At 37.2% G+C, this 24,111-nt stretch overlaps 1 protein-coding gene across 10 annotated transcripts in view; it reads right to left on the bottom strand.

Annotated features, from left to right (window-relative positions):
- The window catches only part of OSBPL5 (oxysterol binding protein like 5), a 1,550,034-nt gene extending 1,526,422 nt beyond the window's left edge, over positions 1-23,612 (bottom strand). For all 10 annotated transcript variants that reach the window (XM_044059004.1, XM_044058998.1, XM_044059002.1 and 7 more), the window contains exon 1: positions 23,121-23,612. The gene's annotated coding sequence lies outside the window, so the exon portion shown is untranslated. The remainder of the gene's footprint in view (positions 1-23,120) is intronic.
- Between the last annotated feature and the right edge of the window lie 499 nt (positions 23,613-24,111).

Genomic DNA, 24,111 nt, shown 5'->3' with positions numbered 1-24,111 from the left:
CCTTCTTAGCCTGTGAGAGTGCCAATGACTCTGTCCTGCCAGACCTCATGGAAGTACAGGTGTTTAAAACTGAAGGGACCACAAATACACACTTTAAGGACCTAAATGTACATCATAATATAAACAAGACCAGTTGGTAGGATTGATATCTTTCTCAAAGGATACCCTATCTTTGTAATAAGCTACAACTCCACATCAAATGGAGTAGCTCCCCATCTTTACTTCTAACATAGACATAAGGTAGCAACAAATTCAATCTGAGCATAGCCTTTCAGTCTCTTATTGACAGGAGACATAGGAAAACTATAGTGATAATATCTTAACAGTCTGACTAGTGACACAACAGTGCTGGGACAGCAAAGGATGTGATGGGAGGTGCGGATAGGATGTACAGTGAGAAAATAAACATGGGAGAGCGGTATGGAGAGAAGGCAGAGCAAGTATGAGGAAAAAAATAGGATGCATGGTTGTTCAACAAAAGAATGCATAAATAATAAAATAAAAAATAAGAGTTAATGTACAATAAACTGGGAAAAAAATACAGAGAAAATAAGGGGGTAGGGTGAGTCATGAGAGAAGAGAATAAAAGAAGAGTAAGATGGGAAAGAAAGTAGGCATTTGTGCAACAGAACAATGAAATGAAACAAAGACACACAGGACTGGCTCTATGCTAGATCTCGATATTATAGTTCTAGAGTATGGGGTTCAGTCCTGACCTCCATCCATTGCCTGTGTACAGTTATGCATGTTTCTTCCATTTGGGTTGGTTTTATCTAGGTACTCTTGCTTCCTCTAACCTCTCAAAAACATTGTGGCTAATTGGCTGCACTAAACTCCCCCTGTATTGACAGTCCCACTTCTCGGATTAAGAGGGCCCCAGATCTCCTTTTATGTACCATTCAACGGAATAATTGCTCTTCAACATCTCTCTAGCTAACATAAAAAATTAGGCCATCTTTTTTACAGAAACTATACTATTTACAATATTTGCAACATACTCTACATCAGTGTTACTTACATGACGTCACTTCAGTTTCACAACTCATTGACTTTTCATATGGTGAAAGCCACCACACTATTTTACAACACTGACACAGACTGGATCATGACTGAAGAGGGTCTGAGAAGCACTACTTCACCTACTCAGTTAACAAATACATAAAAGCAAATTAAAATAAAATTATTGATCACTTGAGGAACCTAAGCAACTATGTATGATACTGTGATACATGCAAACAGGCATCTCTGGCAAAAAAATAATAAAATATTTTCCCTCGTTGAGGCAGCTGATCCTGCAGATGCCATTTCCATGAATAATAAGAATGCATCAGTTTGAAATAGGAAAATGAAAAAGGGGATCAGGTCTGCGTGGAAATGGCATCAGCATCAACCCCCTATTCAACTTTTGTAGAATGGGATCAGGGTGTTACATCACCAGTTAGCATTATGTACATCCATACTTTATACCACTGGGTGGCTAACCTTGCACATTACATTTATAAACAGATTAGAAAAACGTAATATGCACTTGATAAACACATATTTGTTTAAAATGTATATGCCAGAAAGTTGGTGCACTTGTTTTAATAAATGGAGTACAACATTTTTAGCACTCCAGTTCTTCTGTCTGTTTGTGTTTTTATTCTTTAGTTTGAGTTTATTCTTCCTGACAAGAGGTGACATATGCCGTTTTTTTTTTGGCAGTGCCTTAATGAAGTCAACAACGTCTTCAAGAAAGTTCTTTTTTTTGTGGACATTCCCCCTTTGTCTACTGACCATCAGCCCCATCTATGCGAACTGTCCAAGAAGTGATTAAAAATCATGATAAAAATGTACAAGTTATTCACATTAAACCAGTACATGATATAAGTGTAGCAGGCATTTGATCAAACTGTTGTGGTAAAAGTAACAATTAAAATGCATGAGATTGGCACAAGTGAGGAATATAAACTGTTTTAAGCATGATCAGTAACTTATGCAGCAGGTAGAGAACTGAGCTAACTACATTTTCCAGCTCCATAATGAAATGCTAGATCTCACAATTCCAAGTCCTGATATGATGAAAAAAGAGACCAAAGATAAAGACTGAATAACATTGCTTTAATCCTTTAAATTTAAACCTTCCACATCCCCTGAACTTATACTTACCAATTCTGAGATCACTATACCTTGTTAAAATGAGAATATTTTGAGAAAAGGCAATCTTAGACTTAATATATGTAAATCCAGATTTTTGGTCATTCAGTGTCAATCCTCATTGTGGGATTCAGCACTGCAAGTCCTGGCAGTTGAAATGGTTACCAACAGGTCATGTGGTCTTAACTGGCTAAAAAGGATGGTGCTTCTATGCCAAATGGTAAGCCTGAGCAGGGCAGCAGACAGTGTAACACAACAGATAAGGTGTTATCCTGCAAAGATGCTTGCTTGGATTTAAATTATTTTGGTTCATAACTGCATGCTCTGAGGCAGTGGTAAAAAGTATGTAAATAATTGTAATCATTTAAGATGCATCATAACATAAGACAACAAATTCGCCAGCAGACAAAATAACACTTTTCTGAAGAAATCAAAAATAAGCCAAATTATTATCTTTCCCCAAATAATCACTTCAAAATATATCTGGTGGGCATGCTTCAACTACAAAAGGAACTCAGCATAAGCTTTTGTTTGCTACACTAACTGAGAATTTACACAGAAGGAGATTAACATTTAATACTACTCTAGGAAGGAGATGACCACGGTGGTGCAGCGGTTAGCGTTGTCGCCTCACAGCAAGAGGTTCTCCTGTTCGATTCTCAGCTGGAGCACCTTCTGTGTGGAGTCTGCATGTCCTCCCCGTGGTCGAGTGATGTTAAAGATATGCAGGTAGGTGCATGTGTGAATGGGTGTGCCTTCCTTGAAGGCTGGATGTCGGGCTGGCACCTCGGCACCATAAAAATCCACTGCCAGTCATTAGCGGATCGGAGTTCCACTATGGCGACCCCTAACTGGGAAAAGTCAAAATACATTTTTACTACTCTATAGGAGGGAGTATTTAATCTTCAGTGCATAGAATTTAGTTAAAATAGGAGTCACCAAACTTCTGATTAAATTTCTGTGCCATTTCACAGACTAAAATGGTCTTCATTAACAAAATGGTCATTAGCAGAAAATGCTTTGAGTGCAATCCCTTGAAATTGTTCTAAGTAGAGTAAATAACTATCTTCAAGCACAACCTTCTGTTCACATTTTACATGTCTTCCAAAAACATGTCTCCTGTTTTCATTCTATGATTTAATATAATGTTTTTTTTTGTCTAGGACATGTACGAATTGTAAACATTATGACCTCTAGAACTTGAGACTCCAGGAAGATAGCTTCTTTTAACACCTTTATTGGATTATCACTTGTGACATAGGCACATTTACATTTATATAAAAGTTATCAAGCTGTATTAACAAATTATAATTAAAAAACATTATGCTTCACATATATTGTTATATATCATATAACCTAAACAACGTTACATAAATTATTCAATTCCTGACCCCCTTTTTTAAAACAAGAAACATCTTTATTAAACTATTACTTATGACATAAGTAATTATACATTTATATAAAGGAAAACAAACCACACTGACACAATCCTAGTTGCAAGCATTTTACATCATTCTGGTCGGAATAATTATTCCAAGACCAATTATCAGGAATAGTTACTTAAATCTATTTTTACAAATCTGCAGAGTTGCTGAAGAAAAATTATGGGAGTGACAGCAGCCTGACATGCCAAACCTAACAACAAAGAAGATAAAAAGATTTCTTTCCATTTTACAGAATGAATACTTAAACTATGTGTAGCAATAAACTGCAGGACATGTGTATTCCCACAATGCATTAAGGCATTAAGGGGAAAAAGTACTACCTCCACAAGTACCAGGGTAGGCAGGCTGACAGAAGGGGTCTTCCGCTGGTTGAATTTCTTGCATCAGGTGTTGGTGAAGTTTAACCAGTATACTTTGTATTAAGTATGGACTGCTGGCTCATTGTTTGGAAAACCTCATATCATATGCATTCACACTATACAAAATACAGTAATAATAAAATGCCATGAATGAATAAATGAAGCATATATAATGTGCAACGTCTGAGCTGTCTGAACTGAACGTGTTTGTTCACACTGACCAAAAATGGTTGGTGTGCTCCTTTTAACAAAAAGAACAGTATCATGGAAACTGGAGATTGACCACAACACATTATCAGCCATTCTTTCGTATGTCTCTTTCCACAGGAAATACGTAAGCTGATATCAAAGGGTACCCAGTACTCCAGTCATATTACTGCCTAAAATAACTGTGCAAACAACTCCCTTTGCATTCATTATCAATGTTTTTATAGCTGTTCAGTGGTTAGAATAACTTTTTTCTTAGACAAGAATTATAATGGATGCATCACATACCTAGAGAGTTTGTCCATGCAATCTGTCAGAACAATCACTGGCACTGTTACATGCTCATCTCAAACCATAGCTGAAACAGTTATGGTGGATTGTTTACAGAGGCATTAGCATGAAGCACTGTGTGGCGGGAAAAAAAGGGACACTGATTTCAACTGAAGATACGTATCTGATAGTGTTTGCTCAGGTTTGGGTACCCCACACATCCCCAAAACACAGCTAATGAACCATTATACCTCTGGCTCTGATAAATGGGTTTTCCCTTAATAATAACAAAACTAGATTCATTGAAGACAGTTGGTACAAAGCAGCAAAATCAGACCAAATGGTAAAAATCCAAAGTCAGTAGGTACAAAACAGCAAAATCAGACAAGCGCCGCTGGAGAGAGAATGCTGCTTCAAAAGCGCTTTTTGGAGAATATATAGCTCAAAAAACAGTTGCCTGCAGTGAGGCAACTGTTTAAATGAGGATGTTAATTAGTCACATGTTTGGTTAGAGCTGAGTTGCATTAAGAAACAATTGAGACTGTTTTGAGCAAATGAACAGCCAAATAATAAAATGAAACATTAAAATGTGCATAGGTTAAATTGACATTGCATTGTTTATACATGACTGGTAAACCAAGTGAGTGTTATGATGAAATTAAAAACTTTGCTTGTCCAAAAGGTTTGGATAGAAATACAAATACAAATACAAGTGGAAGTTTAAAAATGAGTTTGAAGTCAGCAGTCCTGTGTAATATGAGAATCAATGTAGTGCAAATAGATGTTATGATGCATATGAATTTGCACTACTTGGTGACTTGGGGCAAGTGTGTTCAATGGGCAAAGAAACAGTGTTGAAAAATAGTGAAAATAGGATGAGACATGCTATAATCTAGCCCTTCTGAGCTTCAGAACCGAGCCTATACTAAGTGTTCTAAAACTAGATTCATGCTTTTTTTATCTTCCAGGCATAACCGATTCTGTCGCAGGGACTTGTCTTTGAACTCCAGCCTGGATTCAGCTTAACTACCTTTCTTTTACATTACAGAGTTTGAAAAATCTCCTATTGGAGAAGCAGAATACACAACTGCTGGGGTGGGTGATAAACACAGCTCAAATCTTATTACAAGCTTGATCCATAAATTGTGAAGGTATGATCAAGAAAAACTATCTTATTTTATTCCAGAATTTTACATGACTACTACATACATTTTTCTATCATTGCGATATTCTGTGCATCTTCTTACATGTCTTTCTCCATCATTCCTTAAAAAAAAAAAAAAAAAGACAGTAAGCCTGTAAAAGAATGAGTTGTTCCATTGGTTACCAATATGGTCACTGTCATCACCGTATCTCTCTGAAAGAGAGTTTTATTAGCTGGAATTTACTGTCCACCTGACTAATGCAGTTACAATTTGACCACATAATTCTTTACTCCTTAGACTGCCACTCCCTGTCCAATAATCTCATCTTGTATACTAAACCTAGAGATCTCAGCTCATCAATATCTAATCTTGTTTCTGTCCATTTAACTAAAAACAAATATGGTAATGTATGTTACTCAATATTTGTTGGTAAGCTTTGGAATCAAATCCATTCTAACATCAGTTACATTGGTGAGAATAAGCCTTCAAAAACATCTAAAAAACACCTTCAGAAGAAGACGAAGTGTAATTGTGGTACCACAGGAAGATTTTGTACCCATTTGCTACAACATTCTTCAATACTGCCTGCAAAATACTACCCCAAGTCTCTGGCTCTCTATTAGCATAGTTAACTCATAGTATTAACCTCTTATTGCATATCAACTGTGAAATCATTGCAAATCTTAACTTATATGTTTCTACACTCACATAACTGTTGTATGCATTTTACTGGAATGTTCATTAATGTTTTATTAATAAAATATATGTATGTGACTATGTCTGTATAATCAGGATCTTGACGCATAACATCTGCAACCAGTACAAATATATTTAACTTGTTTACGTCCAATATAGACGTATGTACTTCTTTCATGTAATAATCTAGTAAAGTAAGTATGTTTGTAACAGAACTATTCCATCATGGTCCACTCTAGGATAACTCTTCACTTACTCATCTTACATTGCTAATAATTTTCTAATATATATATATATATATATATATATATATATATATATATATATATATATATATATATGTATACATTCGATATATTTACTTTTATCATTAATCCCTGGTATGTATTCATGGTTTTGTTTGAAAATAGTATTTCTTTCCCCCTGGAACACAACTGAAAATAGATTTTCTAGCTGGAAATTTCTGGTTAATAAATGTAAATTAATGAACGAACAAATAAATAATATAACTAAAGGAATGGCACAAAATATGTTCCTCTAAAATATCAGGGTACTTGCAGTATTCAGTGCTTGATCACTGAAAACAGTTGTCAAAATCATGAATGGAACTTATGCAGAAAACTTCTGGTCCAGGTAGGTATTTAATTAGGTCCTAGCCCCACATTCTGTAAAAATCAAAGATATATGACTTTGTCAGGAACTGAAGGGAGTTGTTAGGCATGAAATAGATTTTCTGTTCTCATTAGCCAAGATACAGGGATGTTCTACTTCTCACAGTTACAGGACTAAAAGCAAACACTTCTTATCCTAAAACAGGGAATATATAGAACCCTGCAAAGGCACATTGACAATCCAAGGCCACCTAGTATATATAACCACTCATGATGCAGATCAGCAAACAAATATTTAACTAGAGTACTGATATCTTAGCGTTGGGGGTGGAACTGTGTGTGAGCCACCAAAGCCATTTTTAACAGTTTCCAGCCAATGCTTTCTTATGTCTCATAAATTAATTACCATGTCTGAATGCAGATGTTTCTTCTGCAAATATGTTCTGTTCTAATTGACTGACACCAAACACAGATCAACTATTAGCATTGTTTTAAGAGCACAAAGAGATAATATTAGGACAGGTTTTGAGTTTGACGATCAGGAATGTTCATCAGTATGCTGCAAGTTTCATGACAGAATTAAAATGTAGTGCAGTTTTGCTGTTTTGCAGCACACTGCATAAATCATTAGTTGTCATATTTTGCAAGGCATTTTTATCTTGTAAATCAGTCAGTGCACAGGAATGACCTTTAATGTACTACTACAAACTAGTACAGACTCCGTTTATTAAACTGGCACCAAGTAAAATGACTATGTTTACTTCTGACACACAGTAGTTTATTTCTATAACAACAAAACATGAGGAAGTATGTTTTACATTATCAACCACCGTGTTGTTTGAGTTTTGAATTCAAATATTTTGCATTATTATGTGGCCTCCAGCTATGGGCTTAATTATTATCATCAGTTAATTCGTAATTTATGTACTTCCGCAAACAATGTTGTCATCTTCAATTCTCACTGACATAAAAGTGACATCATTTTAATCTGCGTTAACTGTAAGATTTCATCCATTACATCACAAGTTTTTGAAGCAGAGAAAAATCTATAATAAGTGACTGCAGGTGGCAAGTGATGCACAGATTTGGAGTGCTGCTTCACAGTACTTAGATCTGCAGTTCATTTCCCAGCTGTGGTGCCGTCTTTTCAGAGTTTTCATGTATTGTCTGGGTTTACACAGGGTTTTGTCAGGTGCTCCAGTTTCTACTAACAGCCCAAATACACAAACCAGTGTAGCCTCCAAACTACCTGTAGGTCTACATGTCAAGTGTATGAATCCTGCAACAGCTTGACATCTTATCTAGAAACAGTTTCTCTACCTTACAAAAACTGAGTGTCAGAATATCCTCCAGTTTCTCTGCAACCTTGAACTCGATTATGAGATTATCACACAATGAATGAATGAATGAATGAATGAATGAATGAATGAATGAATGAATGAATGAAACTGGTTTTAAGAAAATCACACATACTGTGGATATCACAGGGAGAGACAGAAGCAAAAAATGGAGCCAGAAATATAAATAAAATGTTTTACTATCAAAATCCTGAATGCAGATGATCTGCAAATGAGATATCGGATGGCAGATGATTGATAGCCATGTTGCCGACCATCGGTATTTCTTATCAGAAAATGCCACTGTGCATTTGTTGATATGAAGTCGATCTAAGGACTAGAGATAATGGTATACTGCGGATCGGGACATTCAAACCTTTCCTCACTGTACTGCAATCTCAGTGTTAGAATATGTAATTAGCAGGGCAGGGGGGTTTGCCCTCCTGCAAACACATGATGTAACTTTCGCACTGTATTTTATGTATTCGATAATAACATCAACTCTGTATTTGTCGCGTATGAGTCTATGTTGTGAGCACACTTTATTTCATGATTTGAGCATTCCTTTTGTGTTTATGACCGGGAATACAATTGTTTTTGACATTTTAATAGTAAACCAAATAAAACCAACAGCTTATCATGGTGTGTAGCACTTTCAAAAATGTTTCATTCATTTATTCATCATCCAGTACCTGACTTTTCCTATTCAATGTTACAAGAGAGCTAAAAAATGTCTTGGCCAGCAAGAGGTGTATGATACGAAACAATGGGTAATGCCTGTTGGCTCGCAAATCCTTAGTAGGATAGAAGCATACTGACACAGTACCACGCAGTCCTTTTGAAAGGTTGGAAGACTGGAAATTCCCCTATTAGGAGGTCTTTTGGGATTAGAAGGAGTCTGGAGTGACAATCCTGGTAAAAACCTTTGTTCAGTACTATAATGTTAAGCACAGGTTCATGAGTACTTACTAAGCTATTGACCTATGAGGATACAAGACATCTAGCCTTACATTCCCATGATAATTTTTAGCCATTATATTTTGCATATAAATAACCCAGAGATGGGCTGAACGTTTATATGTTGGGATATTTACTAGAGGTATATTTGCTTTTACCAATCATACCTCTCAACCTATCAGTGCAAGAAATCTGGACAAAGCCAGAAGGAATGGGGGGGGATAAAGGCCCAAAAATAGGGACACGATTTAAATATTGCTCCTATCAACTTAGAAAGTTGCTACAATAACAGGTTTTGCATTATTATGTATTTTCTGAAGGATATAAAGTCTGGATCTCAAATGTCTATGATTATTTAGTATTATTTAATGACTTCAGTCTTAAACGATTTGCCAGAAAAGCACAAATTTTATAAGGAACAGACCAAAAATATGAGGCAAAAATCTGTACAGTTGAGAGGTATGCAACCAAACCATTTATCCAAATTACATTTGGATAGATTAAGAGAAATACTTTGCTTTGCGTTCAGTGGAAGACCATTCCACAGAAATGAAATTCTCTGTGAACCATTCCACAGAAATGGAATTCTCTGTGAAATATACTTATCTCTCCAAAATATTTCATTTACGTTGCAGAATAGACTGAGATCCCTTGAAATGGTGTTTTGCCACTATCAGACCTGTAAATATGTAATTGTTTTGACAGGATAGAAGCTGTCAAGTCTCTATAAAATAGGCAGAGGATGCTTCAACACTAGCCTGTATGATACTGAGAACACTGATAAGGCTTTGAAATGCTCCACATAGTTTTTTACGATTTGGGCCATTGATTTTCATAGGGAGGAAACACGGAGCTCATTCAAGCTGAGACCTGTTTCGACAAGTGCATACCAAAAGGGACACTATACTCAGTGATTGCCCTAATGAGTGTTGAGTACAGTGGTATGATTTCATCTCTGGACCTGGACACCATAAGCTGTGCAATGAAAAGAGAGTTTATTTTACAATAGTAGATACATGGTGATCAAAGAACAGTTTGCTTTCAACACAGGTTTCCATATTCCTTGATTACAGGAACAATTTTTAATGGTGCATTGTTAATGTGATAGTTACAAAAGAAGTCATTCTTCTTGAAGGATCTAATTATACATTTCTTGGCATTCAGTTTTAGTCCATGGTTTTTGACAACAACAATTTGTTTGAGACAGACCCTCTTGAAGGATTATGGTGTCCTCTGGAGAGTTTATGATGATACCAAGTTTGCAGTCATCTGCAAACCTGGTCAGCCACAAATACTTAACATTAGTTTTGACCTACAAGAAATAAATAACAAAGAAAAGTGGTCCAGCGATGGAACCTTGGAATACCCCACTAGTGACATATATTTTGGGGAATTTCCTGGGTTCTAGTTATAAGCCAATTTGCTATCCAATGAGTTACACAGGGATTTACATTTCACTCAGAGAGTTAATCTATGACACCTAAGTATGGGATGGAATTAAATGCTTCTATGCAATGGCTAGATATGCATTGTGCACTGATTTGCCCTCATCCATTGCTACAGTAACTTTTTTGAAGAAGTCAACCGGGTTAAGCAGGCAGTATCTGCCCTTGATTAATCTGAACTGGATTTGGTTGAGAGTCTATACATTACATATATCCTTATTTATTAATTTCATAATTATCCTTTCAGTGACCTTACAGATGAAGCTGATCAAGCATATGGGTCTATAATTACCCAGGTCTGTTGAAGTCCTAGGTTTGTGCAATGGAATGACTGTTACTGTCCTCAATTATTCTGGCGTAAAGCATGTTTTGAGGCTAATATCGAATAGTCAATATAAGGAGTCTGATAAGTCATGTGTCAGGCTGACCAGTAGGCAGATTATTTGTCTGGTTCCATGGAAGTAGTATCCTTCACCTCACATAGTGCCTTAAGGACTTGTCTTTGGGAAATTTGAGTGGGGATGTGGATGCAAGCACGTGATCTGAAAATACTGGAAGAGAGAGAGAGAGAGGTGAAGATCATAGGAAGTTACTAGGCCCTTACAAGCCTAGCCAAATTTTACCCTTGTTACTATGATCAGCACCTATTGCCCTGCCAAAGAGGGACACAGGTGAAACCCCTGGGGTGAGTTTACGGTTACCCATCCAATCATCCAGATTGTGTGTGAACAGCACCAACAAGGTGCTCCATTTGATGTGAAGTGGGAGTCTATTCCAAAGGTGTGGTAAACTCTGGGAAACAAATATGTCCCTTCAGCAGGTTCTATTGATGTCACATAGGTCTTTAGAGTGAGTAACATGTGTGCCATTTGACTTGCGGATGTGCAGCATTTCCAATAAAGCAGGGTCAGAGATCTCCTTATATGCAAGGCAGAGATCGCCTCCTGAGCAGTCTGTATGAAACAGAATAAAGTGACAGTGATTTCTGATGATCCACATAGGACAACTGATAAAGAAGACCTTAAATTTTCTTTGTGAGGAACCTTTGTGGTCTCTCCAATTGCTGCAGGTGTTTTGAAAGGTACATGCCAAAAGGGGCTTTGTACTCAATTATTGGCCTAATGAGGGAAGAGTCTTGAGGCAATGCCTTTACTTATGAGGTGAACCATATAGAATGCCCTTCTTACCACTCTGGAGACATGGTGATCAAAGACAAGGTTGCTGTCAACCTCAGTGCCCAGATCTCTCACCACTGAGTGCATACTAAGGGTATTGCCATTGATGTGGTAATTTGCAGGTGCATCGTTCTTGCTGAAAGGGATAATATTACATTTTTTTGCATTGAGTTTGAGGCCATGACTTTGGCACCAATCATTTGTTTGCATAAGGCCTTCTTGAAGGATGTTGACATTGTTTGGAAATTCTATGACTGTACCCAGTTTGCAGTCATCAGTGAACTTTGTCAGCCACAGCCTCTTGGTTTTAGCTTGTACTTTGAAGAAATAGATTCCAAACAGTGGAGGTCCCAGGACCGATCCCAGTGGAACATCACTGGTAATGGGTCTGCTGTTGGTGGTGGATTCCCCTGTTTTGACTGTATGGGTTCTATCAGAGAGGTGCAACCCACCTAAAGATATAAGGGTTGATGTCTAGCTGGGAGAGTTTGTCAATGATGCCTGAGTGAGGGATTGTGTCAAATGCCTTGGCCAGGTCTAGGTAGGCTGCATTCACAGACTTCCCCTTGTCCACAGCTCTTGTGACTGTCTCAAGCAAGTCCACCAGGTTTAACAAGCATGATCGCCCTTTGAAAAATCCAAAATGGGTAGGATCTAGTGTTTGGAGATTACCTATATCTTTGTGGATAAGGTCCATGATGATTCTCTCCGTGGCCTTGCAGATAAGGCTAGTCAGGCTAATGGGTCTCTGTAATTCCCATGGTTAGTGGAAGCACCATCTTTGTGCAGAGGGATAATGGTGGTTGTTTTCCATTCAGCTGGGATGAAGCAAGTGTTTAGACTGTGATGGAAAAGAGTAGCCAATGGTGATGCTAATTCTTGTTTGAGCCCATGTAGGACACAGCCTGGGATGTTATCAGGTTCCCACAGATGCTGTGTTTTTGGCCTTAGAGAGTGTGTTTACAATCTGCTCTTTAGACAGATTACCAATCTACTAGCAGACAAATTTAGTCCAATGTCCTCTGGGTCTGAGTATGTGATATCATTTGGACATTGTTCTGAAGTTTCTAACATAGTTAAAGTAGGCCTTCTAGATATCATTTACTGGCCCTGGTTAATTTCATCGGGGTTCAGAGCTCCTTTTCAGTTTAGCAAGATCATTATTAGCATCTGGAGAATTCAATTTATTTTTGGATGCAATAAGCTTTTTTTTTTTTTTTTTTAATGAAATATGCTTATATTATGATTCAACCATGGGGGTTTATTTCTGAATTTGGCATTGTACATGTGGGGGGGGGGGGGGGGACTGCAACTATGCACCGGTTTACATGTGCATAGAAATTGTCAGTGAAGGATTCCACATAACTACTGGGATCGTCACGATGGAACAGCTTCTGAATTTAGTCAGGTCACTCAGTTTTAGTAAATTCGCCTTTGCATAATATCCGAATACTGAAGTATTGATAGATGCTTCAGGCTTCAGTCTTCAGTCTTATGGTAAATGTGATTGACTTATGGTCTGATTTGACCAGGGAGGAAGTTACAATTGGTGGGAAGCTAAATTGCCGCATATTGATAAGGAGCAAGTCCAGGATTTTATTGCTCCTGGTTGGGATGTGGATGACTGATCTATAGAGTTTTTATGGATGAAGTCCAGAAATGTCTGGGTATACATATTTGAGAATGTAGAAGTCTCACAGTTTATGGAGGGATAGTTGAAGTCTTTAGGAGAACGGTGTTTGGCTTAATACATGGGGACTCCATACCAGTTAGATAGGAGGTGTAGGGTGAGGTGGATACAGAGGGATTCCCATAGTTAGTTACTATATCAAAAGGTATTTTGTTAATAGTAAGTTGAACATGGAGGAGTACCAGGTCATTCATTGTCTTGTTTTACAGACCAGGAAGTAAAATGTAGAGACAACACCAACTTTAATGGCTTTGTCTAATGTGGTGGGGCTGAATGTGTAATAGGCCTCAAAACTCTGAACTGATGAACTGCTTTTGTTGGTCTTGAGCCAGGTCTCTATGGTAATGTATATTCATGAACAGAAAAGCCCATTTAAGACTTTCATGTTAAATTGCTTACATTTTACTTTCTAAGCACTTGAGTGATTAACTTTTTGGGGAAATCTACTAAAACCAAAACATGTCATGCACTGAAGTTTTAGGATTGTTTTTTTCCAGAAAAGTGAATCAAAGCATAAATTCCCTTGTGCATTCTCAGTTCTGAGCAAATATTAGCTGAAACTGTTTTTTTTATTTTCAGGACTTGGATTGCATCCAATTGACAGACACTTGTTACAGGCAAACTGGATTCCAGTAGAAGTCTATCAACTTCTGTTGTGTACAAAACTAAGAATCCTTTTTATCTTTTAGGTAACTTGGTTACTATTCACTTTGCAGTCTGTTGGTTTATTTATGAAAATGCCAGCCCAGGAAATTTTCCAGTAATATGTTAGCACTTTTGGTAACAGTGGTGGTTCTCAATGGTGTCATTCAGTCTAGCTAATAACAACAGATGGACCTTACATATGTTCATAGGAGGTTACTAGGCTACTGGCCCTAGGACCTTTACAAGCCTAGCCATGTTATACCTGTGTTCCCTAACTGACCTTGGTTATTCCAGAGGAGTGGCAATCTCTGGAAGATAATATCTGTCTCTCCAGCATGTTCTGTTAATGCCACAGGCTAGGTTGAGATCCCCGGAGTGAGTGACTCTTGTCCCATTCGATTTGCAGATGTGTATTTTTTCCAAGCATGTTTTATTGATACATTTTGATAATGCAAGCTGCCATTTCACAACACAAGGATAAATTACTCCAAAACATTAGTCTTTATTTTTATAAATATTTGCTGTGGAAAGAACATACTCACCATCAATTATATAAAGTGAAATAGGCAATAGTAAAGTCAGGATTCACTTTGTAATCAGTACAACTTAGTGTATATAAAATATTAATTATACTGTGGTATGCAAATACCAAGAATCTGTGCACATTTTAACATTTTGTTTTTGATATACAAAATGGATATAAGGAAGCCAAACTCTCCACCAAGGGACACAATTAAGTTTTTAGACTTTATGGATTTGTGTATCCTGGTGTTAGCAATGTGTATTATATCTTGACCTAATGCAACAATACCTGTACACATATTTATCTCTATAAATTGTCTTTAATGCAGAAGGAAATGGGAGCAATCTAGACCCTATAGTTAAAGATTTTGATTCCACAAAAATATCCTGCCTACAAAAGTGACCCTCACCAAAACACTTGATATATTTACAAATATTATACTCTGGCACTAACTCTCAGGATCACAACTATCACAAGTATTTTATGCAGGTAATTTTGCACTCCATGTCATGATAATTTTATCCCAGCAAACAAAGAGTGAAGTGCACTGCAGAAATAGTTCTGCAAAGATGGCAAGACTTAGGACTCAGTATGGATGCAGCACAGAGGTCAAAGCCTGCCAGGGTGTACAAAACCTGGAGGAAGGCAAGAAATAAACAAATAAGGATTCTATTTAAAATAGACTACAGAAAAGTTGTAACCAACATGGCAACTCTGTTTCAGCTTAGTTATGTAGTGTTGAAAAGGGATGTATGCATCCACAAATCAGTAATGCAATATATGGGTCAGGAGAGGACAAGTCCAAGTCTCAAGGCGTGGTCATGATACTGCAATCTGCATGCACCTGAGTCTGGTGATACAAGGACTCCCTAGGAAAAGATACTGTTTTAGTGGAGTTAACAGCTTACTACTGCAGCCTAGTTATGAAAGGGTAGACCACAGCACAGGAATTAAGACTGTGAACTATAGTTTCTGTGGTGCAGGATTTGATTTCCTCAGCAGCTTACTGTGTGACCTTCAGCAAATCACTTAACCAGATAAAGCTTGTGGGCAACAGGTAACCTGGGCTAGGCTCCACAATGGTCCCCTGGACTGCTAGCCTAGTAACCACCTATGAACACTTTAGTATGCATCTCCTAATTTACTTGTGTATGCCTGACATTGTCAGCCTACCCCTCTTTGCTACTCTTTTAGATGGTCAAGACAACTGGACTTAATCTGTCACTGCAGATCTACCAGATATTTGAAACTGATTTCCTGAAACCTAGATGGTTGTGCAGATGTCTATTATAAGTCTAAACAGTAAACCAGTGAACATCTGCTGTGTTTGAAGGTGATCTGCAGATATGCCTGATTAGATAGTTCAAGTCTGTAAAACCACATTGTTGTGTCACCCTAGTAAGGTTTTATGGATTAGTTTGGGCTCTGTCTGAGCAATTTCACAATGCAAATGGCAATGCACACAAGACAGCTATAGAATAGAACTGCACATGTGTAGCTGCCAGCACACACTGCTCCTTCTGTACATAAGGGCAATATCAGAAAATACTATTGTAGGAGTAGTCTGTGACAATACACTTGGAGACTGTTGATTGTAGTTACGGAAGGCAGTACCACAGCTGTATCTGGTTATGCTATGCATCTGTATGCAAATTCTTTTTCTGAAAGAGTCTTTATCTGATGTATAGATGTAATTAAATAACATCACGGCTATAGTGATGTGATGTGTGAAGTTTCAGTGCTTGTTAACCATCCCTGGATACACAGGCCGAGGTAGTGGGCATCTCCAAATAATAGTTATTGCTAATACATGTATCTTGCTGTCTCTTGAGGTAGTATAGCATTTAACTGATGATGAATTCAGCATAAATGGTTCAGGTCATCTGGACTGAGAAATTGTATTTTCAAGGGAGAACAGAATATTCTGAATGATAGACACTGCCTCAGTCATTAAAATAGCCTTCTTGCTCAGATTGGCAGTGGTACTGCTGTTTGCCAATTAAGCTGGGAAGTGTGCTAAGGGTACAATCTCCCACACTGGAGCAAGAGTGCCTTTGCCCCTTAAAAAGATGACAGGATGGATTCAGATAAATTTCCTATCAGCTGTGTATCAGCATTCATTGACCTGTTTTACAAATACTGTTCCCAAACTTCATTTCACAAAGATAGCTCTCTTGAATAATTCATAGACAGCTTCACATGATGCACTAAGTTATATGGCAACTTTGTACAGCCTTTACTCACTGAGCTATGCATTGACCCCAGCAATATGACATCATGGTATATCAGGTGAGGTGCATGGCCAGTTGTTTACTTTGGTATATGGCTGGGCTTTATTACAATATTAAAATAAAGGAAAGGCAATGCTATAAATAGATTATGCTGCACAAAATAGCTACAGTTACAATGTGGCATATGTTTATTTGTAGTGTATGTGCAGCATCCAGAAGGTTTTCTGAGATCCTTGATATTGAATGCTGGACTGCCAGTATGACTTGTCTTTCCCCCTGTCATGTGTTGAATCATACCTAGATGGCCTTCTTCTCACTTATTGTTCTCAGATGATGATGAGCTGCAGCCTGGTAAAGCTGAGTGATCAGATCATTTCTATACACTGGGGGCTATTTCTTTTTTGTGCCATGTCATTACTCTCTCTTGCAGCTGTATTTTAGCTGAGTCAACTTCATCTCGTCAGTCCATAATTGACCATAAATTAGACATCCACCCTTCAGCCACGTGTACTAAATGACTACCACTGGACTTGCATAGAAACTTGTATGAAGCCATCTATGTTTGATGGTGACAACAAATGTGTTCTGTACACTCACCTAACCACAGGTAGGTATACTGATGCCAAGGACATTTCTATTACTTACATATAGCTTTTGTGTTACCTTAGTATTCTTTTGAGCATGTTGGAGATATGGGTATCCTGAATTCAATGTTATCTGTCCCTGCTGTGCCACACAGATTGTGCAGATGGTGTTTCTACAATCTCTGCAGAGGACATATGGATTTGCTGTACTGATACATGACCAAGGAATTTACTTGATGATTTCGTGCTCATTACAGCCTCAAAATTTGTGTTAACTGACAGGTGACAAAGAGAAGCACAGAGTACCATGTGTGCAATATGGAACAAGGAACTACCCACTGTAGGAGCCTTCTTCCTCCTCCTTCACATTTGCCTTTTGTTCTACAAATAAGTTAAAGGTTATATTTTGCTGAGTCTGACTGCATTATTAGTGACTGTTGTACCAGTATCCCTGCCACTTTTGCTCAGATTTAAAACTAACTTTGGTGTGACAGATACAGCATTTGCAATATAGAGATGTATTAGACTTGATGCGAGGTGTTATAAAATAATGTGTTTTGACCACTGATGTTTTCAGAAGGTGACAGGCAAAGTGGAGCTTACAAAGGAGGAAACTCCCTTGTTTTGAAAATATAAATAAATTATGTACATACTTGACATGGTACAAGCTGCAGTTTGAATAAAATGTGAGCTCTAATGATTACACTTCTTACAATGAAATGAGCTAAACAATGCAAGCGAAGACCAAATGCAAGCTTAAAAATCTCCATCTCAGTATAAACTTTTAAAAATAAAATATTCTCGAGTTTAATTTCTGGAACGTGAATTATTTTAGGTTTATTATTTAATTAGATAAAGAAATGTTTTTATTATTAGTTAAATAACTTAATATTTTTCTCTACTGGACAAACACTAGCCCATCTTCTGGCCTTCCCACCATTACTTAACCTTAGCCTAGTTGGCTAAATCGGGTTATACACCAACATTCCCTACACAATGGCAACTCCTCCTCCAAATACTTGTTCACTCAGTAATAACACAAAGATTTTCTCACCTTCTGGTGTAAAGTTTTGATTAGCCATACCCACACAAACATCACTAGTTATGAAGTTTCTACTCAGATTGGTCTATTATCAAATATCTAATCCAGCTCTTGTTACGTAGAGTAGTAATCAGTTCACATTTTCGTGCTGTCATTTCTGATTGACTACAGATGAAGCCGTGTCACTAGATATGATGCTTTAACCCAGACTGGCCAATTAACTATCCCACCCCAGCCTCAATTACGTAAAATCATAATTTATTAATTTTCTCGGAAATCATAGTAGAGGTTTATATGGTCACCCCCCCCCCCTCCCAAAATTCACTGGTTCTTTACCCATGCCATGGCCCGAGTTTTCCTCCAATGATAATTACAAACCTAAAATCAACTTATTTACCACCCCGTATTTTTCTCCAATTAAAACAGCTCCCTACCTAGCAGTAGCCACTCCAAGATCCCCTCTAATATTCCAACAGATTCTTGTTAGACTTTATCAATGGAATAAGCATGAGCCAACTAAGACCTCGTTTAACATGATACCAACCTATGACGAATGGTTCCTGTATCTCTACATCCAATCATTGCAATAATTTTAATCAACATTATTAAAAACTGTTTTTGACTTATTACTAATATATAAACACAAGGATACTGTAATTTTAACATACAGCAATAATTTGCCTTGATTGATATTTAACTAAATAAAGAAATAAGTTTATAAGAAAGACTGGCACTTCACTTTTATTGGAATAAACCCAAAGTAATTCATGAATATTTTATTTTTAAAAGTTTAGACTGATCTGGGGATTTTTTAAGCTTGGATTTGGTATCCTCTTGCATTTTTTTAGCTCATTTGGTTCTGACGGTATTCTGGAGTGGATTCCCATTTTGGCAAACGCAAACTACAACTGTCCAAATTAGGGTAGCTATATTATGTAATATTTCTTTGATTACTTCTAACAATAAAGGAATGTAAAAGATACAAAAAATTAATATCATCCAAACAAAATGAACAGTTACTCTTTCTTTCATTTACATTGCATGTTTATACATATGTATACATACAGACATATACAGAGTGGCACAGCTGCATCATAGCACCCGGGTGCCCAAATCCCTCACTACTGATTGTGTACTTAGGACATTGTTATTAATGTGATAATATGCAAGGATGTCACTCTCCCCAAAGGGGATGATGATGCATTTTTTGGCATTCAGCTTCAGGCCATGTTTCTGGCACCATTCATTTGTTTCTGTGAGGCCCTCTTGGAGGATGTCACATCACTTGGGGAATTGATGACTATGCCCAGCTTGCAGTCATCTGCAAACTTGGTCAGCCATAGTCCACTAGTTTTGGCCTGCACCTCAGAGAAGTATATCCTGAATAACAGAGGCCCCAAGACCAATCTCTGGGGTACGCAGCTCATTACGGGTCTATTGCTTGAGGTGGCTTCCCCTATTTTGATAAGGTGGGTTCTATCAGTGAGCCAGTTTACTACCCATCTGGTAACATATGGATTGATGCCTAGTTGAGAGACTTTATCTACTATGTCCTTCAAATTACCCAGATTCTTGTGTTCTGTGTGTGGCTTTGTGCATGTGTCCTATAATGGCCTCATTCTCCATTTAGGATTAATTTATCACCTTGTGCACACTGTCTGCTAAGATGACCTGTTGTTTCCTCACATTCCACAAAAGGATTAAGCGAGTAATTGAAGAACAAACAAATAATGTTAAAGAACTGTATAAGATTTAAGGAGTTTGTATACCTAGTAAACAATCACTGTATCATCCATGTTCTACTTATTGGAGAGGTATACATGTATTTCTATGGTAAATAGATATTAATTTGAAAAGTTATTTCATAGATGTTTGGAAAAACCTATACAGCTGATCAAGGATCAGCTGATTGAACTGTATCAGCTTTTCCTGAGTGAGACTGCAGTACAGCCTGTAGTGGGAAATGTTCCCTTTCCTCACTGTAAGAGGGTATATATATATATATATATATATATATATATATATATATATATATATATATATATATTTAGCAGGGGGTGTGGGGGTGCATGAGGGGTTTGCCCCCTATAAAAGTACCCTTTCTTTTGATTACGTTTTTTCATTCTTTTATGGATCGATCATTTGTGTTTGATCATATCATTTGTGATTTGGTATTATGACATTTCACTGAGATATCATGCACCTATTTGTATCTGCATATATATGTGCGTGTTTGCATATACAAACATGCATGGGTATGTATAAATGAATTTGTATATGTATTTTCATGTATACTTATATAAACATATGTATGTGAATGTGATCTTATCATAAACATGTACATGTACATGCATGTGTGTATACATTTGTAAGTCCATGTGTATATTTATATGTATATGTGGATGTATGTGCATGTGTATATTTCATAGCATTGGTGGAATAGTGGTAAGCATAGCTGCCTTCCAAGCAGTTGACCTGGGTTTGATTTTTGGCCACGGCAAGAAAGCTGTACATTTGTAGCATTGGTGGTATAGTGGCGAGCAGAGCTGCCTTTCAAACAACGGACCTGGGTTTGATTCCTGGCCACTGCAAGAAAATTGTACATTTAATTCCTTCAGTAGCTCACTTGATAGAGCAAAGGACTGTAGTGATTTTTTATTCATTTTTTATTCCTTTGATAGCTCACTTGGTAGAGCAGAGGACTGTAGTGATGTTTATTTACATGTATATGTACATGCATGTAAGTAATCATGTGTGAATGAATAAGTCACATAATGTATACGCATGAACAACAATAGAAGTAGCTACCTTTGCAGAGATATTTCTCCCTGGTTTCTCCTGAAATGCAATAATTGGATCATCACTCCATGAACAAAACAATGTAGATAAATAAAGACAATTGACTGTAGCTTTATTTACCCATGCAAACAATATATGCTATATCGCTGAGAGACTGTCAACGCATATATCTCTAAACAAGCTGTTCAGCTTTTGGTTTGTTTTAGTACTGAGGGCTTCAACAGCTTCTGAAACAGAGATACTTGCATCAAAGTGAAATAATACAAACGCAACCAAACACAGCTGTAGATTATATTGCATATCATTGTGATTCTTACTGCACAGTGTGCATTACAATGGTTAATATATGTGAAAACATGTTTGTTGCTTTTGTCTTTGTGTATATTTGACAGTAAATTTAGTGAATGTAAAATCTGTGCATTTTGTACTTAAATCAAATGTAGGTCCTAAGTGTCAATGTAATGGAGATACTAAATTCACTGTAGAAGATTCTGCAGAAAGGCATTAAGGAAGGGAAATAAATGCACAGCAATGTGGAGTAAGCCTGATTCTGCATAACAGTAGGTTACCGGTGTAGTCTGCATATAGGTGTTTGTGAATCCTGTTTTGCAGGAATGCAGTGTACACTGCCTACTAAATCAGAAAACAGTTGCATTATTGTTTCATCCTAACCTGTGTTTTAAATATGATTACTTCTGACTTCTCATAAAAGATCCCCCCAACACCCTTAGCCCTCCCCATGTCTGAAATCCTACTTCAATAGAAACTGTCAGGCTCCTCCCCTCCTAATTCTTTAATGTGGTCAGACCACATCCGTGAAACATTTCTTATATATCCTGTCTAACCATGGCATGTGTTCTAGCCCACTGCAATACTGTCTTAACCCAAGGTGCAAGGAATTCAGGACATTTGTTATCTTATTTTAGTGCCTGCTGGCTCCCACCTATGTGAGGAATTTTCCCACACATCAAATAGCTAACAAATGCATAATTCATTTGAAAGGAATGTAAACTTACTTACAGAGCAGATAGTAATTTCTTCCATATGTACCCCTAGTTATGTTTCCTGCAGCAAAAATGTAATGCATTTCCCATACAAGGGCCTGAGTTTGCATACATATAACTTACCGACATAAATGTTTAGGGTTACATACAGATTTAAACTAAGCCAGTGCCAGAAGAACTGCAACGTAAATGATTCCTGAACTTTTGTTTACTTGTTACTTTTTTAAAGACTAGTAATATATGTATACTGTCCTTTAAAAAACAGCACATTCTTCAGCCATGGTGCATAATGTGCACCATGAAGGACTGAACAGTGACATTTCATTGATTGATGTTCAGTCATGAGGTCATTCTCGCCATCACAAAACATATCCAGGAAAAAACAGAGCCTTGGAATGCAAAAGGCATAGGTGAGCTTATGATAGCTTCTGAGTAGAATACATTTTAGGACATTATTCTAATAATAAGAATGTGTTTTCATGTTTTAGAAACATACACGTCTTCTGAGCAAAATGGACTTTAGAAAGAAGTATGCGGCTTACCAGTGTTAAGTGATTCATTCAAACAATTAATTCTAAACTTAAAAATGTGTATTTATTATGTAGCACAGAATAGGTTAACTAGCCCGGATTCTGTTTTCCACATAAGGCTACTGAAAGCAAAGAATGACAGGGTAGAAGGATTTAAAAAAAACAGCTTTAGATTCCAGCCTTTCCAAAAACATGCTACACAGCTAAATGAAAAATGAATAGCTTCCAGTATCTAAATATAGCAGTTGGGTTGCAGAACAGATGATAATGTTTATAGAAACAGTCTTACCTTCTGATCTGTACGTGATGATGAAACTATGGAATTCTCCACTTGAAGATGTGGAATAAAAATAATCCTTTCCAGATTCCTTCAGTGATTTTTTTTACAATATCAGAAAGTTATACAGAAACCAAACAAAGAGCTGATATAATTCCCAGAATAAGCAGGAACACTCTGACCTTCTGTTTTTTTTCCTGCTGACTGATGCTAGAGATCCATTTATGTTCTGTCTGTCCAGTCCTAAACTGTCAGCTCCATGAACCTTAGATCTAAGCAGTGAGTAGATGTCAGTCTCAGCAACTGCTTCCCAAACAGTTTTCGCTTTCCAAGGTGTTAAAACACACAGATGCGAAGTAGCTACTTGTCCTTGGCAGTTGGAGTGGTAATCCTACAATTAATGTTAGCGTAAGTGATGGTGTAGTAGCCACAGCAACAGCAGCTGCACCAACGTCCAGAGAAAGACATTTACATCTGAAAAGCTGTACAGCTGTTGAGAAGCCTACAGCAGGAAATACCACAAGTCTTATTTGAGCAGGCAGGGAGTGGATTGGAAACATACAAAATCTGGTCAGGATTTGGGTGGTCAGGAATGGCTGCATTCCATGCACACAATAAACTGGGGTATTGCTTAAAGTTAATGATTACTGTTCGTAGGTTGTAGGCAGTACACTCACTTGAACATTATGACTGCCTTCTTTTGACGTGCAAGATTTTCTTTGGCAACTAGAGTGCCTGTTTATCAGGCTTGTTGATTTTATAAAGAAATTGCTTTTGGCCTTCATCAGAAAGTCATTGTGTCTACCTTTATTTATTTATTTATGTTTATATGGGGTAGTGCACTGATCAATATTGACCAAAATCAGGCTCAGCCCAGGTGATATACAAAACATTTCACAAAAAAACAAAAAACAAAACAAAACCAGAAATGTTATCTATAACAGTACTGACTAGTTACACAGCAAAAGAAAAAAATGCAGGCTATATGTACATTCTAATGAAT

Source organism: Protopterus annectens, chromosome 17.part0 (assembly GCF_019279795.1).
Source record: "Protopterus annectens isolate FY-2018-M chromosome 17.part0, PAN1.0, whole genome shotgun sequence".
Lineage (NCBI taxonomy): Eukaryota > Metazoa > Chordata > Ceratodontiformes > Protopteridae > Protopterus > Protopterus annectens.
Note: the sequence above shows the minus strand (reverse complement) of the source record. Positions and strands in the feature narration are given on the sequence as shown.